Consider the following 14,277-nt stretch of genomic DNA (forward strand, 5'->3'; position numbering starts at 1 on the left):
TATTAAAAAATTTAAGATGGTAACCAACCACAGAACATTAAACACTAAATGCAGGGCTCCATGCAGCTGCACTAGTTACAGGCTCATGAAAGTGAAAGTGAAAGTTGTTGACTTTGCAACCCCATGGACTGTAGCACACCAGTCTCCTCTGTCCATGGAATTCTCCAGGACTCTACCGTTTGAACTACTCGGGAATCTAGCAAGTTCATGAAGTCACACTAAAATTAGTAATAAATCTCTAGAGTTGATGTAAAGTCTACATTTTCATGCACTGAAGAGTGAAAAGACATATAAATCTTCAAGATTTGCTGTTTATACTGGGCATCACACCATGAATATGCATCTAACTTTAGTCTGAATATTCCTCCCTTCTAATCCTGACCCCTATAAAGAAAGAGGAAGGGGCTTCCCTTGTGGCTCAGTGGTAAAGAATCCACCTGCAATGTGGGAGACATGGGTTCTATCCCTGGGTTGGGAAAATCCCTTGGAGGAGGGCATGGCAACCCACTCCAGTATTCTTGCCTGGAAAATCCCCATGGACAGAGGAGCCTAACAGACTACAGTCCATGGGGTCACAAAGAGTCAGACACGACTGAGTGACTAAGCACAGGAAGGAAGGAAGGGAGAGAGGGAGGGAGGTAAGAAAAAAGGGAATGAAGGGCAAGAAAGGAAGAGAAGAAGGAAGAAAACAAGCAAGTTCCATTTTCAGTTTAACTAGGACATAGGAAAAAAATCCACAAATTCAAAAATACATACAGTCTAAAGCAGCTAAAATTTGCCCTTAGCCTCATGGAATGAAGTGGCGTAGAGAGTAGTGGCACATGGTAGAGAAACCAAGTTTCCAGTGGGGCTGAAAAACAGCATAAAGAACCAAAAAGAAAAAAAAAAAAAAAGGAAAAAGAAAAAACTGTATTTCTTGGAGGCCAGGAGTCTGAGGCAAAAGGAGTTTGGAAAAATATTTTGAGCGGAGATGAGATGAAATAGACTGAGATTCGACTGAGACAGCATATAGGTTAAAATGGAGTGATTAAATGGAACCAAAGTCAAAGAATAAGAGTTAAGCCTTTAAAAATTCAGAAAGATCCAGAAGAACACAACTTCTGACAGTAAGAGGCTCAGTCATGTTTCTGGGACAGAACTATGCTCCTTGGCTGTATTAACCAACAAGGAAGCAGGAAAGCCCAGAACAGGAAGAAATCCTCCAATGTCCAGTTTGGTTGAGGCATGTGGAGAAGATACATCCTCACAGGAAAACTTACAGTATGATCCTACTTGAAGAAGACAGTTGGTATCATTTGCAGCAGAGGACAAATTTGGAAGGCCATAATATTCTTTGACCTCTTTTTCTTCTTCTCAAACCTTTGAAGAGCTACTTCAGGCAAATTCAGTTCATTCAACCATGTATTATAAAGAGATGATCTAACAAAGCTTTGATAAAAAACACTATAAGAAAAATGAAAAAATCGTAACTCTGTTAGAAAAAAGAAAATATACAAAAAGTATATTGCCATATATTAATAACCTATGAAAATTATAATCAAAGATCTATTATTAAATTCAAAAGTTTAATAAATCAATCATGGCCACAAAGGAAAATGGCAAACTGAAAAAATAGGAATTGAGGAAAGAGGGAAGATAAGAGGAGGAAGTGAAATATAAGTGGCCAAATTGAAAGAAGCACAAGAAAGAATGGGTATTGTGGAAAATACAGTAGAGAAAATTGAGGATAGGAATAAACACTTTAAATAAAGAAATAGAATTAAAATACATTAGTGAGAATGATAGATATGAAATGGGATGAAAATGGAATAAAGTAGTGGATGAAATAGAGTGCAAATGACAGATATAGAAGGCTGGCAAGGCAGGGCAAATAGAAACATAATAAGGTCTCTGAAGAAAAATAAAACAGACAAAAAGACAGGAAAAATATTTTAAAATGAAATTGAAGGAAATTTTTCTGGCATAAAAAGGCATCGATTTAAATATTAAAAGAGTAAATTATGTACCAGTGTGGAAATGGTAAGCAGAATGTACATTCCAAGAATAGTGGAGGAAGTGAGGCACCTCCAATTGCCAAGATCCGGTGCAAAGGAAAATTTACTGACATGACCCCCTCCAACAACACAAGATGATATTTGTAAATAATATGATTATATTACTTGACCCATGTAACTAACTAAAAACCTAGTAGAGTCTGATAATTCAGTAATACAGCAGGGCTCCAAACTATAAATCAGAAATAAAAAGAATCTATGTAAACAGAAAATAAGCTAGAGGATTAAATGGGGGGGGGGAAGCACATTTATATCAGCTGTTAAAAAAAAGAAAGAGAAAATTATTAGGAGAAACTTAAGAAATATTCATATATTACACAAGGAAAAATTAGGAACACTACTGAAAATCTCAAAGGAACTGAACAAATTAAAAATACCTCTACTTCTTAAAAAGGAAGAATCAACAACAGAAGGATGTCAATTCTTCTGAGTTTATTTATAATGTAACAAGATATTTATGTTTTATGAGCTGCTGCTTCTCCCAGGCACAATCTCTATGCCTGAGCTCTGGAGCTGTTGGCAGCACAATGGCAAGCTTCTCTTTGAGTGAACCCCACAGCACCCTGGTAGGTGGATGAGGGGGCAGCCCACAGTTGGAAATCACCTCTTGGCTTGCCTCTTCTGTATCTAACTACTACCTTGCAAGCCCAGGCAAAGGCATTTAGAGCCTTGTATTCTCAGCATATTGCACCCAAGTAGAGTGTTCCTTTCACAAGTAGGGACTGAACGGGAAATTAAAATCTTCATTTCTGAACCAAACTTGCCTAGCACTGAGCTCCTGAGGTACATCATGGCAGAATGCAGACTGCTGATGTCTTGCTTCTTCCAGGAAGAAAGTTCTCTTATTGGGAGCTGCTGGGGACGGAGCCTTGTGTTCTTGGCTGTGGCATTCTGAAGTGAATTTTTCACCTTGCTGAGCTGGGTATAGAGAGGGAACTCAAACACCATAGATTCTGGCCTTTCCCAATTCTTATGGATTTTTTTTTTTTTCTTCTTGCCCATAGGACCATTTCTAGAGGCTTTAAATGATTGCTTTTTATAATTTTCACTGTTTCTCTGGGAAAGAGATTAATAGAATTCCTCACAATGACATGCCAGGAGTTAATCTGCTAAACTTTTATTTGTAATAAGAAAATTAAAGGAGAAAACTGTACCAAGATTTTTAATCAATCAGATCAGCAAAATCTAAGCACATTTCAGCACACTCTGTTGATGACTCTAAATAAACCATCCTACACAATATTCAGGTTGGATATAAATTTATATGATCCTTAGAAAGGCCAATCCTGAAAAACAAGTTACAAAAGCATTTACTCTGGCAGTTCTACTGGTTTTTATCCTATGCACAGCATTATTTCTAAGAAAAAAATACTGGAAAAAATGGAATTATTGAAGGAGGCTAAATTAAGAGTGAAGAAGTAATTTATATAGTGATATGAAAAAAGCTTCAGGATATATTCAATGGGGGAAGAAAGATGTATACTAGCTTCTTTGTGCAGAGAAGACAATGGCACCCCACTCCAGTACTCTTGCCTGGAAAATCCCATGGATGGAGGAGTCTGGTAGGCTGCAGTCCATGGGGTCGCGAAAAGTCGGACACAACTGAGCGACTTCACTTTCACTTTTCCCTTTCATGCACTGGAGAAGGAAATGGCAACCCACACCAGTGTTCTTGCCTGGAGAATCCCAGGGACGGGGGAGCCTGGTGGGCTGCCGTCTATGGGGTCGCACAGAGTAGGACATGACTGAAGCAACTTAGCAGCAGCAGCAGCAGCAGCTTCTTTGTGAGAAATTGGAGGGGAGGGACAAATTTACTTGAATTTTCAGAAAGAAACTCTGTATGTGAGTATGGGAGTAGGAGACACAAACCGCTATGCATAAAATAAGTAACAAGGATATATTATATAGCACGAGGATATACAGTCATTTTTTTCATAATAACTTTATATGAAGAATTATCTGTCAAACTATTGAACCACTATGTTGCACATCTGAAACCAATAAGATACTGTAAATCAACTATAATTCAAACAAAAATAATTTAAAAGGAAACTGTAAAGATATCAAAGAAATCAATAAAATTAGAAACTGGTACAGGACATAGATATGGCAGGGGTAGGAATGAGGTTTCCACAGTGTTCTTTTAATATTGTTAGGCGTTTTGAACCATGCGAATGTATTATCTGCATAAAAAATTAAATTTACAAAAGAATCAAAACATAGAATTTCTAGTAGGATAAACTTACCAGACAGAAAGTGGCCTTTGCTTTCATTATATTCGGCTCTTTGCATTTACAGATGAAGAAATGCAGGTCAAGATAGGAAAAGGGACTGCCATAGGATACATGTCAAGTTCTCAGCAGAATTGGGACTGGGACTTATATGTTCCGAATCTAAATCAGGTCTTTGCCCATTTTTGAATATCTGCTTTTGTATTAGAGAATCCTTTGTTTAACTTTTACTATGTATTATGGAAAGGAAACATCATACTGAAAACTAATATACTCTGAGCGCTTTCTGCTGTGTTGTGCCCTTTATCCACCTGGAATGTGTGGCTTATCAAAATAGCAGCCTCCACATCACCCCTAATGAAGGCATGACAGCTCCATGTGCCGGGAGCACCTTTTATTAAAAATTCACGAAAGTGAACTCCAAATGGCCACATTCTGCAGCATTTTCTTCTTGCAAACCACTTTATTAAAGTTTTTCCCTTTTTTGGCCATCTTAGAAATGCCATCTTAGGCATTTGTCCACCTTGATGATAGAATGGGTATTCATATCTAAATTCACACCTAAAATCATTCATATCTTTAGTAATGCCACAAAACAGTCTGTCTAGAGATCAGAGAGAGAGTGTCTAAATTATCAAATACTAAACCAGAGGTAAAAGCTGTAGAGAGCAAGACTTGATTGAAGCAAATGAATTTAAGCTTTTTCTACAGATATTTCTTAATACATTGGCCCTGGCTGCTTCTCAAAATGTGTAAAGAAGGCATAGTTTTTCTTTGTATAGTCTCTCCCTGTGAATGCTTTCTCCTGCTCACACTCAGCCCCTGAAGTTCAAAGACTGTTGATGAGCACCAGCTACAGGATTAACTGTGTGACCCAGATGCAGCCAGAGGACCCCCATCCTCCTGACCAAAGTGATTAGATCAGGTATAGGCACATAACTCAGACTTCACAGGTGGTACTAGTGGTAAAGAGCCTGCCTGCCAATGCAGGAGACATAAGAAACATAGGTTCAATCCCTGGGTGGGGAAGATCCCTTAGAGGAGGAAATGACAACACACTCCAGTATTCGTGTCTAGAGAATCCCATGAATAGAGGAGCCTGGTGGGCTATAGTGCATGGGGTTGCAAAGAGTCGGGCGTGACTGAAGTGAATTAGCATGGAACATAATTCAACCTAAGCCAGTAAGAACACATGAAAATTTGCTGGCCATGTCCAGAAAAGCCTCCTTTTTCTCTTGGAGTTGGTAAACTGAAAGAACATTAAGTCTAGAGATTCCAGTAGTCAGCTTTGCTCTCACACAAAAAGAATTCAGAAGAAACCCAACATAGAGAAATCAGAATCTGAAAGACTCCTGATGACAAGTACTTGTACCTGAATCAGCTGTATCTTATAATTTGTCCTTGAACTTCCCAGTTCTATGGAAAGGGAAAATAGGATCTTTTTTTGTGGTTGTTTAGGCTAGATTTGGAGAAGGCAATGGCACCCCACTCCAGTACTCTTGCCTGGAAAATCCCATGGATGGAGGAGCCTGGTGGGCTGCAGTCCATTGGGTCGCCAAGAGTCAAACACACCTGAGCGACATCCCTTTCACTTTTCACTTTCATGCATTGAAGAAGGAAATGGCAACCCACTTCAGTGTTCTTGCCTGGAGAATCCCAAGGACGGGGGAGCCTGGTGGGCTGCTGTCTATGGGGTCGCACAGAGTCGGACATGACTGAAGCGATTTAGCAGCAGCAGCAGGCTAGATTTGAGTATCTGCCTCCTGCAGCTGAAACATCCTAACAGAAAACTTTTCTTATTTAATTATAAGGTATATTATAGAAACATTTTCTTAAGTTTTAATGCTCTTCAAATTATATCATTTTATTCCAATAAAGTCTCCATGAAAACACAAAGATTATATTTAAGGAAGCAGATACTTAATGTATATTCCTTACTTTAATCTCAAATTCTCTGAAGCATTTAGAAGTTTTTCGGTAGAAAAACAAGATTCTAGAGGAAAAAACACTAGGAATAATTTTTATGATCCTTCTTATAAGTTACAAATCACCCTCATATGATAGCAATCGCGTTCTCCTTAGCAAATACTGAGAGATAGTAGAAGACAGAGGAGCCTGGCATGCTATAGTCCATGGGATTGTGAACCATCAGACACAGTTTAGCAACTGAACAACAACTCTCCCTATGAGAAGTTTTTAAGGTGGACCATGTGTGAGCAATATCATTTTGAAAATAAACAAAGCCGAGTCCTGACTTATCCAAATCACAGAGCTAAGTAAGGCAACAAGATCTGAACACAAGTATTCAAATTTATTCTTCATATGTCCATTCCACCACATTGACTTAGATCAGAACAAACAAAATGTGACTGTTCAATTGAAAGATTTAATCTCAATTGCAACTGTTCATTTTCACTAGAGTTCTGAAAACCCTATGGATTCTCTCTTTTATGTTTGCAATCAGTAAATCTGTCTGGGCTGTTTTTCTTCAACCAGCTCTGTTCAGAAAATCTGTGTTCACATTATACAGAGATACTGATTTTGCTTACCAAAGAAATATTTTTTAAGTATTGTTTATGAAGAGTTGTAGGGGAAAACCTCTTTCATTCATAACAGGCAAGTAAGCATTTCTTACAGAGCTGCCTGAGGCTACTTTAAGATAATCTAATTTGCCTCAAAAACCATTTACAGAGTTGATAAACCCTGTGAAATAGTGTTAGATGTGATGGTGGATAACGATGAGGAAAAGGAGCAGAAGGAATAAGATAGAGCTCCTGTGCTAGGAAAACAATGGGTGTAGCATGGTTAAGGGGACAGGGCAGGGCAAGTTGTTCAGGATTTGGAATTGCAAACCACAAAATTCTTTCCATGTTAACTGGGAAAAGAGTCTGGTTTGCAGGTTGTGTGAGTGCCTGCTAAGTCACCTCATTCAGGTCCGACTCTTTGAGACCCCATGTACTGTAGCCCACCAGGTTCCCCTGATTCTCCAGGCAAGAATACTGGAGTGGGTTGCCATGCCCTCCTCCAGGGGATCTTTCTGACCAGGGATTGAACCCACATCTCTCACATTTCCCACATTGACGTGTAGATTCTTTACCACTAGTGCCACCTGGGAAGCCTGGTTTGCAGGTTAGGTGGATCAAAATATGTCTGAGGTGGAGATAAAGTCAGAATTGGATATGAGCAACCAAGAACAAAATCCAGGGACCGCTTCTGCAGACTGCACTGTTCCACTGATGGGGACACATATGGCAGCTGTCCTGGACATCAGATGATAGAGCCTGAAATACTCCTGTCTTCAGAGGCCATACATTTTGGTAACCAGGCTGGCCTGAAAATGGTTCCCATGGGGTGAGTGTTCCCTCAGGTTGCTCTCTTGTGAGGATGTTTCTGGCTGGGAGGGTCTAGGCCACATATCTGCGCCTCTGCTACTAGGAAGACAAAGCAAACACATACCTGGAGTCTGAGCTGAGAATAGGGACACACGCTTAACGGAGGGAAACTTCTCAAACATAAAAAGGCTGCTAAAGGGCCCCCGACATTTTCTAAGCATATACATGTCTACAAGACAGATTAGAGGACACACAAAGGGCAGATTTTAGCAGGAAATCTTACATCTTCTGATGGAAGATGTGGCAGAGAGACTTGGAGGCAATGACTCTGAGAAAGATTGTACTTGAAATAGAGCTTAGGCAGCAAAGGTAGACTCCTAGCCCCTAATTATTCTAATCCTTTCACAGAAGGCTTTGCCCTTCACTCCTTGAATGTCCCAGATAAAGTCAGTGTGCACTAAAGATGGTTTTAGAAGCTTTCAAGGTGTTTTCAGAGACAATAATACTAAAGTGTAAATTGCCCCCCCCATGCTGTCAAACAGCAAACTCATAGATGTCAGACTCTAAACTAAATCCAAGTACACTAAAATCATTTGTCAAATGAATAAAACAAAACTCCAAAATGGAAGATTAGCATCTCAAAGTCCAATGAAGAGTCAAGCAAAGCAGTTCACATTCAACTGTTTGAAGTGATCCCCAAAGCTCTGATTTATGATAGCCCTGAGCTAACATGAAGCTGGTTCTGAAGAAATCTTTCATCCTTGCTTTAAAGAATGACTAGCAGAGCATTAGAGAAACAGGTCAGACTCTATCAAAGGAAAGGCAGGATTCATGACTATAACGTCCTCCAGGGCACTGTACAGGACACCAGGTCACAGGACACAATCCCCGAGTCATCTTCCCTAACACTCCAACCTGTGCCTTCCTGAAGAAGCAACTGACTTTCATGAGGACTGTTCAGCTACCCAGCTTCTAATCCATTTAAACTTTTTTATATTTGAAGTTTTTAAAAGGCAGTAGGAAAATAGACTATCCCCTTGTTCTCTGAAAGTCTAACATAGATAATTTACATGATAGTTTTGTGGGGTTTTAAAAATTCACTCAGTTAAAAAGAAAGATTAGTGATTCTTACTTAAAATAGAATACAATGTAATGATGACAATTATGTCTGTAGAGAAATACAGGGTATGAAGTATTTTTGATATGTGAGTTATATTTTTGAACACACAGAAAAAAATCTGCAGGGATATGCCAGTTTTTAACAATGATTATGTTTAAGTGTTTGGATTTTGTGTGGTGTTTTAATTCAGCTTTATTCTTTATTTCTTCACTTCCTGGATGTTTCAAATCATCAGCAAAATATACATACATGCTACATTAATAATCAGAAGAATAATAGTACGGGGACAGTTTAGGATGTCAAAGTCATAATTACTTTAGTATGATGTAAAATACATGATAATTTATTAATGTTTTGAATATATGTTATCCCCAGAAACTTATTTTCAAAATAAAGTAATTTGTAATTAGTTCTTTGGAAAGTTTAACTTTCTAAATTGGACTGCTTCCTTATCAAGAAAGAAACAGCAAGCCTAAGAAACACTAATTAAATTTTTCTCAAGGCCTGGCATCAATTTCACGGACATCCATACTACAAAGAAAGTAGTATAACATTTTTTTACTGCAAAACTTTACATCTCTACAGGTAGGATAAGGCAGGAAGTAGGAGGGAGGGGATATATGTATACCTATTGCTGATTCATGTTGATATATGGCAGAAACCAACACAATACTTTAAAACAATTATCCTCCAATTAAAAATAAATGTTAAAAAAACAGCATCTCTAGACTATTTCTGAGATCCTTCATTTACATATTGTCCTCTGGTCTGCATTTCTGTGGGCTTATGTAGCTGTGGTCACTGTCCCCTAAAGCCAGTGTTGCTTTCCCTCATCCTCACTATCTCCTCACTAGTAGAAGGGCTGGTGGAAAGAGCATGCATGTTGGCACCATTCAGCCTGCATTAGAATTCGCATTCAAGCATTTACTAGTGTTTCTGATCTAACCATTTAATCATCTGTAAAGTGGGCATGTGGATAAATAGTAGTACACAAAAAACTCAAATAGTATCCAGTAGTACCTAAAAATAATAGTACTCAACAAGCATTTCATTTTTTGGAAAATTAAATTATTTGGGACATGTGAAAGCAGCTTTCAAATAATAAAGTAATATGCAAATGATTTTCTTGGGCTCCAAAATCACTGTGGACAGTGACTGCAGCCATGAAATTAAAAGACACTTGCTCCTTGGAAAGAAAGTTATGACAAACCTAGACAGTGTATTAAAAAGCAGAGACATCACTTTGCTGACAAAGGTCCTTATTGTCAATGCTATGATTTTTAGTCACATGAGAGGTGGACCATAAAGAAGGCTGAGCACTGAAGAATTGATGCTTTTGAACTGTGGTGCTGGAGAAGACTCTTGAGAGTCCCTTGAACAGCAAGGAGATCAAACCAGTCAATTCTAAAGGAGATCAACCTTGAATATTCATTGGAAGGACTGATGCTAAAGGTGAAGCTCCAGTACGTTGGCTGTCTGACATGAAGAGGTGACTCATTGGAAGAGACACTGATGCTTGGAAAGATTGAAGGAAAGGGGGGGTGGCAGAGGATGAGACGGTTTGACTAGCATCACCATATCAATGGACATGAATTTGATCAAACTCCTGGAAATAGTGGAGGATAGAGGAGCCTAACATGCTACAGTCCTTAAGACTGTAGAGTCGGACACGACTTAGCGACTGAACAGCAACAGCAACAATGCAAATGATTTACTCTGCTCAGCTCTAAATTTGTTCCCTTTAATCATTAGCTCTGGCCTTAAAAACCAGATAAAACTACCAAGTATAAAAGAAATCTAGTAAATGAGCTTTAAGTGTTGCCAGGAGTCTGAACTGAACTAAAGATACCAAGTGTCATGTATATACATATACAAGACATGCATACTATTCCAAAGTTTCAACATTTCTAAAACTGGAATGTATCCTAAATCAGTGGTGTCTTGTAACTGCTGCTACCAGATGGCATTGGGGACACGATCGTTACCTGCCTAAGGGCAAGCATCAAAAGAACCATCGTCAACCCTTGCAAAGTGGGTACCTGTAGCTTGGAAGAAAGTCCCAGAGTAAAGGATGAAGCACTATTTGAAGAAATGCTGCAACATCAGTTTCCTAGTAGTGCAGAGGAAAATATTGGGAGAAATGACATGGATGTGAGTCAAACAAGACCCGGATGAGTCAGACTCTGAATGTGGAGAAGCTGCAGTAAGATTTAACCAATCTTTTACGTTTTCATTTTAGATATGTACAAGGAGCTGTATAATTTTACAAACTGTCACAAATGACATCGATAAAAAAGTATCAATACAGTATAAAATACAAAGAGATATGAAAGCATGCAGTATAATTTTTATTGACAGCATTTTTCTCTTAGTTGTTAAACAAAATGTTACATCTTACAATCAACAGATACAGTGAAATACAGTAAGTGTACAATTGTTCACTTTTTTCCCTGTTACCCTGAACACTTTAGTATGTTCTCTTAAAAATAAGGTCATTCTCTTACAAAATTGTGGTACTATTATTACAACTCAGTAAATGGATAATAATTCCATAATGTCATCTAATATCCAGTCTATATTCAAATTCTCCAATTGTCCAGAAATGTCTTTTATAGTTTTCTTTAAATTAGCATTTAATCAAGTTTCATACATTGCATTTGACTAAAATTTTTATTATTATTAGCACTGTGTATCAGCTACTCATAGGGACAAATTTGTTTTAAACGGCTCCTATTTATCTTTTAAACCATTGGTGTTCATTATTTTCTATCCCATTAGCAACTTGTGGAACTTTTTTAAAGCAGGAAATAATTAGCAACTTTATAAAAAAATTTGCCTGCCTGGAATTGACATCAATTTTTTTTAATGAAGTTTCTTAATCTTTCAGAGTTAAGGATAAATTGAAGATCATTTCATTTCCTGAACTTAACTTTTCAATTGAATCAGATCTAAGTTGTTCTCTGGAGCAATACATGCGTACATGAGAATTTCCAAATATCTAGAGAAGTATTGCCCTTGAAAGTTCAGTGTCATGTCCCCTGAGTGTTTTAAGTTTGGCTAATTGTGAGTAACTTCCTTATTTTGCTGAAATATTCCCATCTTCCTGGTGCCACGTTAAAAAAATTGTTTCTTTCATATTTCCTTTGGAGAGGAGTTCATGCTTTGAATATGATGTTCACATCTTGGAAAGAATAGCATTCCTCGATGAATTAAAATGATCTTTTTCAACAAAGAACTTGATGTTCCTTTTTTGTATAAAATGGTTTAGTACTGTTATAGGGGAAAATATATACCAACTTGAGGGAAGCGTATGGACTAAAGAACAAAGCAAACTGATGTTCAAAATAGTAGGCTGGGCGCACTGCATATTTCTTATTATGCTTTTCATTTATGTTGAAGTCAAAATAAATGAGATTTTGGGGGGGGAAAATGGATACTAAAAGTCACACAATACCCAATATAGAGTACAACAGAGATGATCGAATTTGCCATCTTATTTATTTTTGACTGAACAGTTTTCTACCCAGTATGCTAAAATATTTCATTGAAATTGTCTGGTAACCCTAGTGCTGAAATTATGTTGTATATTCATATTTTAAGTTGTTCAGAATGATTATTTTGTCTGCTTTTACCTTTCAATAGGATTTTCCATAAGTAAGACATCTAGATAGTAGAATTTTGTACGGGTAGAGTTTTTCTGCTTATACAAATTATTCCATGTTCAGTAGGTAGCAAACAATAAGCTAACCCAGAAATGTGCTATATACAGTGATATTTAATCATTGGTTTAGCATATCCTCTATTAAGTTATTATATAGATTTACTATGCTAACCAGTTTCACAATAGATTAATCTTAATTTCCTATCAGCTGATATGTTATTAAATAAGTGGAGAGACTCTATGAACAAACATTCCCTTTACTTCTGTTTCTACTATACTCCCAGAATAATGAATTTTTAAAAATCCAAATATATGTTCTTGAGATAGAAGATTCTTCAGTTATGCCTCTAAGAACCATGATTACCACCTAAGAACCAGGACATCTCAGTGGGTGAGTAAGTCAAAAGCATTTCTATTTTTTGAGGTTTCCAGTTGTTGTTGTTGTCCAGTTGTTCAGTTGTGTCCAACTCTTTGTGACCCCATGGCTGCAGCATGCCAGGCTTCCCTGTCCTTCACCATCTCCCAGAGTTTGCTCAAACTCATGTCCATTGAGTCAATGATGCCATCCAAGCATCTCGTCCTCTGTCATCCCCTTCTCCTCCTGCCTTCAATCAGGGTCTTTTCTAATAAGTCGACTCTTCACATCTGGTGGCCAAATATTGGAGCTTCAGCTTCAGTATCAGTCCTTCCAATGAATAATCAGGATTGATTTACTTTAGAATTGACTGGTTTTATGTCCTTCCAGCCCAAGGGATTCTCAAGAGTCTTCTCCATCCCCACAGTTCAAAAGCATCAATTATTTGGGGTTCAGACTTTATGATCCAACTCTCTCATCCATACATGACTCTGGAAAAACCATACCTTTGTATAAATGAACCTTTGTTGGCAAAGTAACGTCTTTGCTTTTTAATATGCTGTCTATGTTTGCCTAGAGATCTCTTCAAGAAAATTAGAGATGCCAAGGGTACATTTCATGCAGAGATTAGCTCAATAAAGGACAGAAATGGTAGGGACCTAACAGAAGCAGAAGATATTAAGAAGAGGTGGCAAGAATACACAGAAGAACTGTACAAAAAAGAGCTTCAAGACCAAGATAATCAGGATGGTGTGATCACTTACCTAGAGCAAGACCTCCTGGAATGTGAAGTCAAGTGGGCCTTAGGAAGCATCATTATGAACAAATCTAGTGAAGGTGATGGAATTACAGTTGAGCTATTTCAAATCCTGAAAGATGATGCTGTGAAAGTGCTGCACTCAATATGTCAGCAAATTTGGAAAACTCAGCAGTGGCCACAGGACTGGAAAAGGTCAGTTTTCATTCCTATCCCAAAGAAAAGCAATGCCAAAGAATGCTCAAACTACCGCACAATCGCACTCATCTCACACGCTAGTAAAGTAATACTTAAAATTCTCTAGCCAGGCTTCAGCAGTACTTGAATGGTGAACTTCTAGATGTTCAAGCTGGTTTTAGAAAAGGCAGAGGAACCAGAGATCAAATTGCCAACATCCACTGGATCGTGGAAAAAGCAAGAGAGTTCCAGAAAAACAGCTATTTCTGCTTTATTGACTATGCCAAAGCCTTTGACTGTGTGGGTCACAAGAAACTGTGGAAAATTCTGAAAGAGATGGGAATACTAGACCACCTTCCTGCCTCTTGACAAACCTGTATGCAGGTCAGGAAGCAACAGTTAGAACTGGACATGGAACAACAGACTGGTTCCAAATAGGAAAAGGAGTATGTCAAGGCTGTATATTGTCACCCTGCTTATTTAACTTATATGCAGAGTACATCATGAGAAATGGTGGGCTGGAGGAAGCACAAGCTGGAATCAGGATTGCCAGGAGAAATATCAATAACCTCAGCTATGCAGATGGCACC

This window comes from Capricornis sumatraensis, chromosome 1 (genome assembly GCF_032405125.1).
Source record: "Capricornis sumatraensis isolate serow.1 chromosome 1, serow.2, whole genome shotgun sequence".
NCBI lineage: Eukaryota > Metazoa > Chordata > Mammalia > Artiodactyla > Bovidae > Capricornis > Capricornis sumatraensis.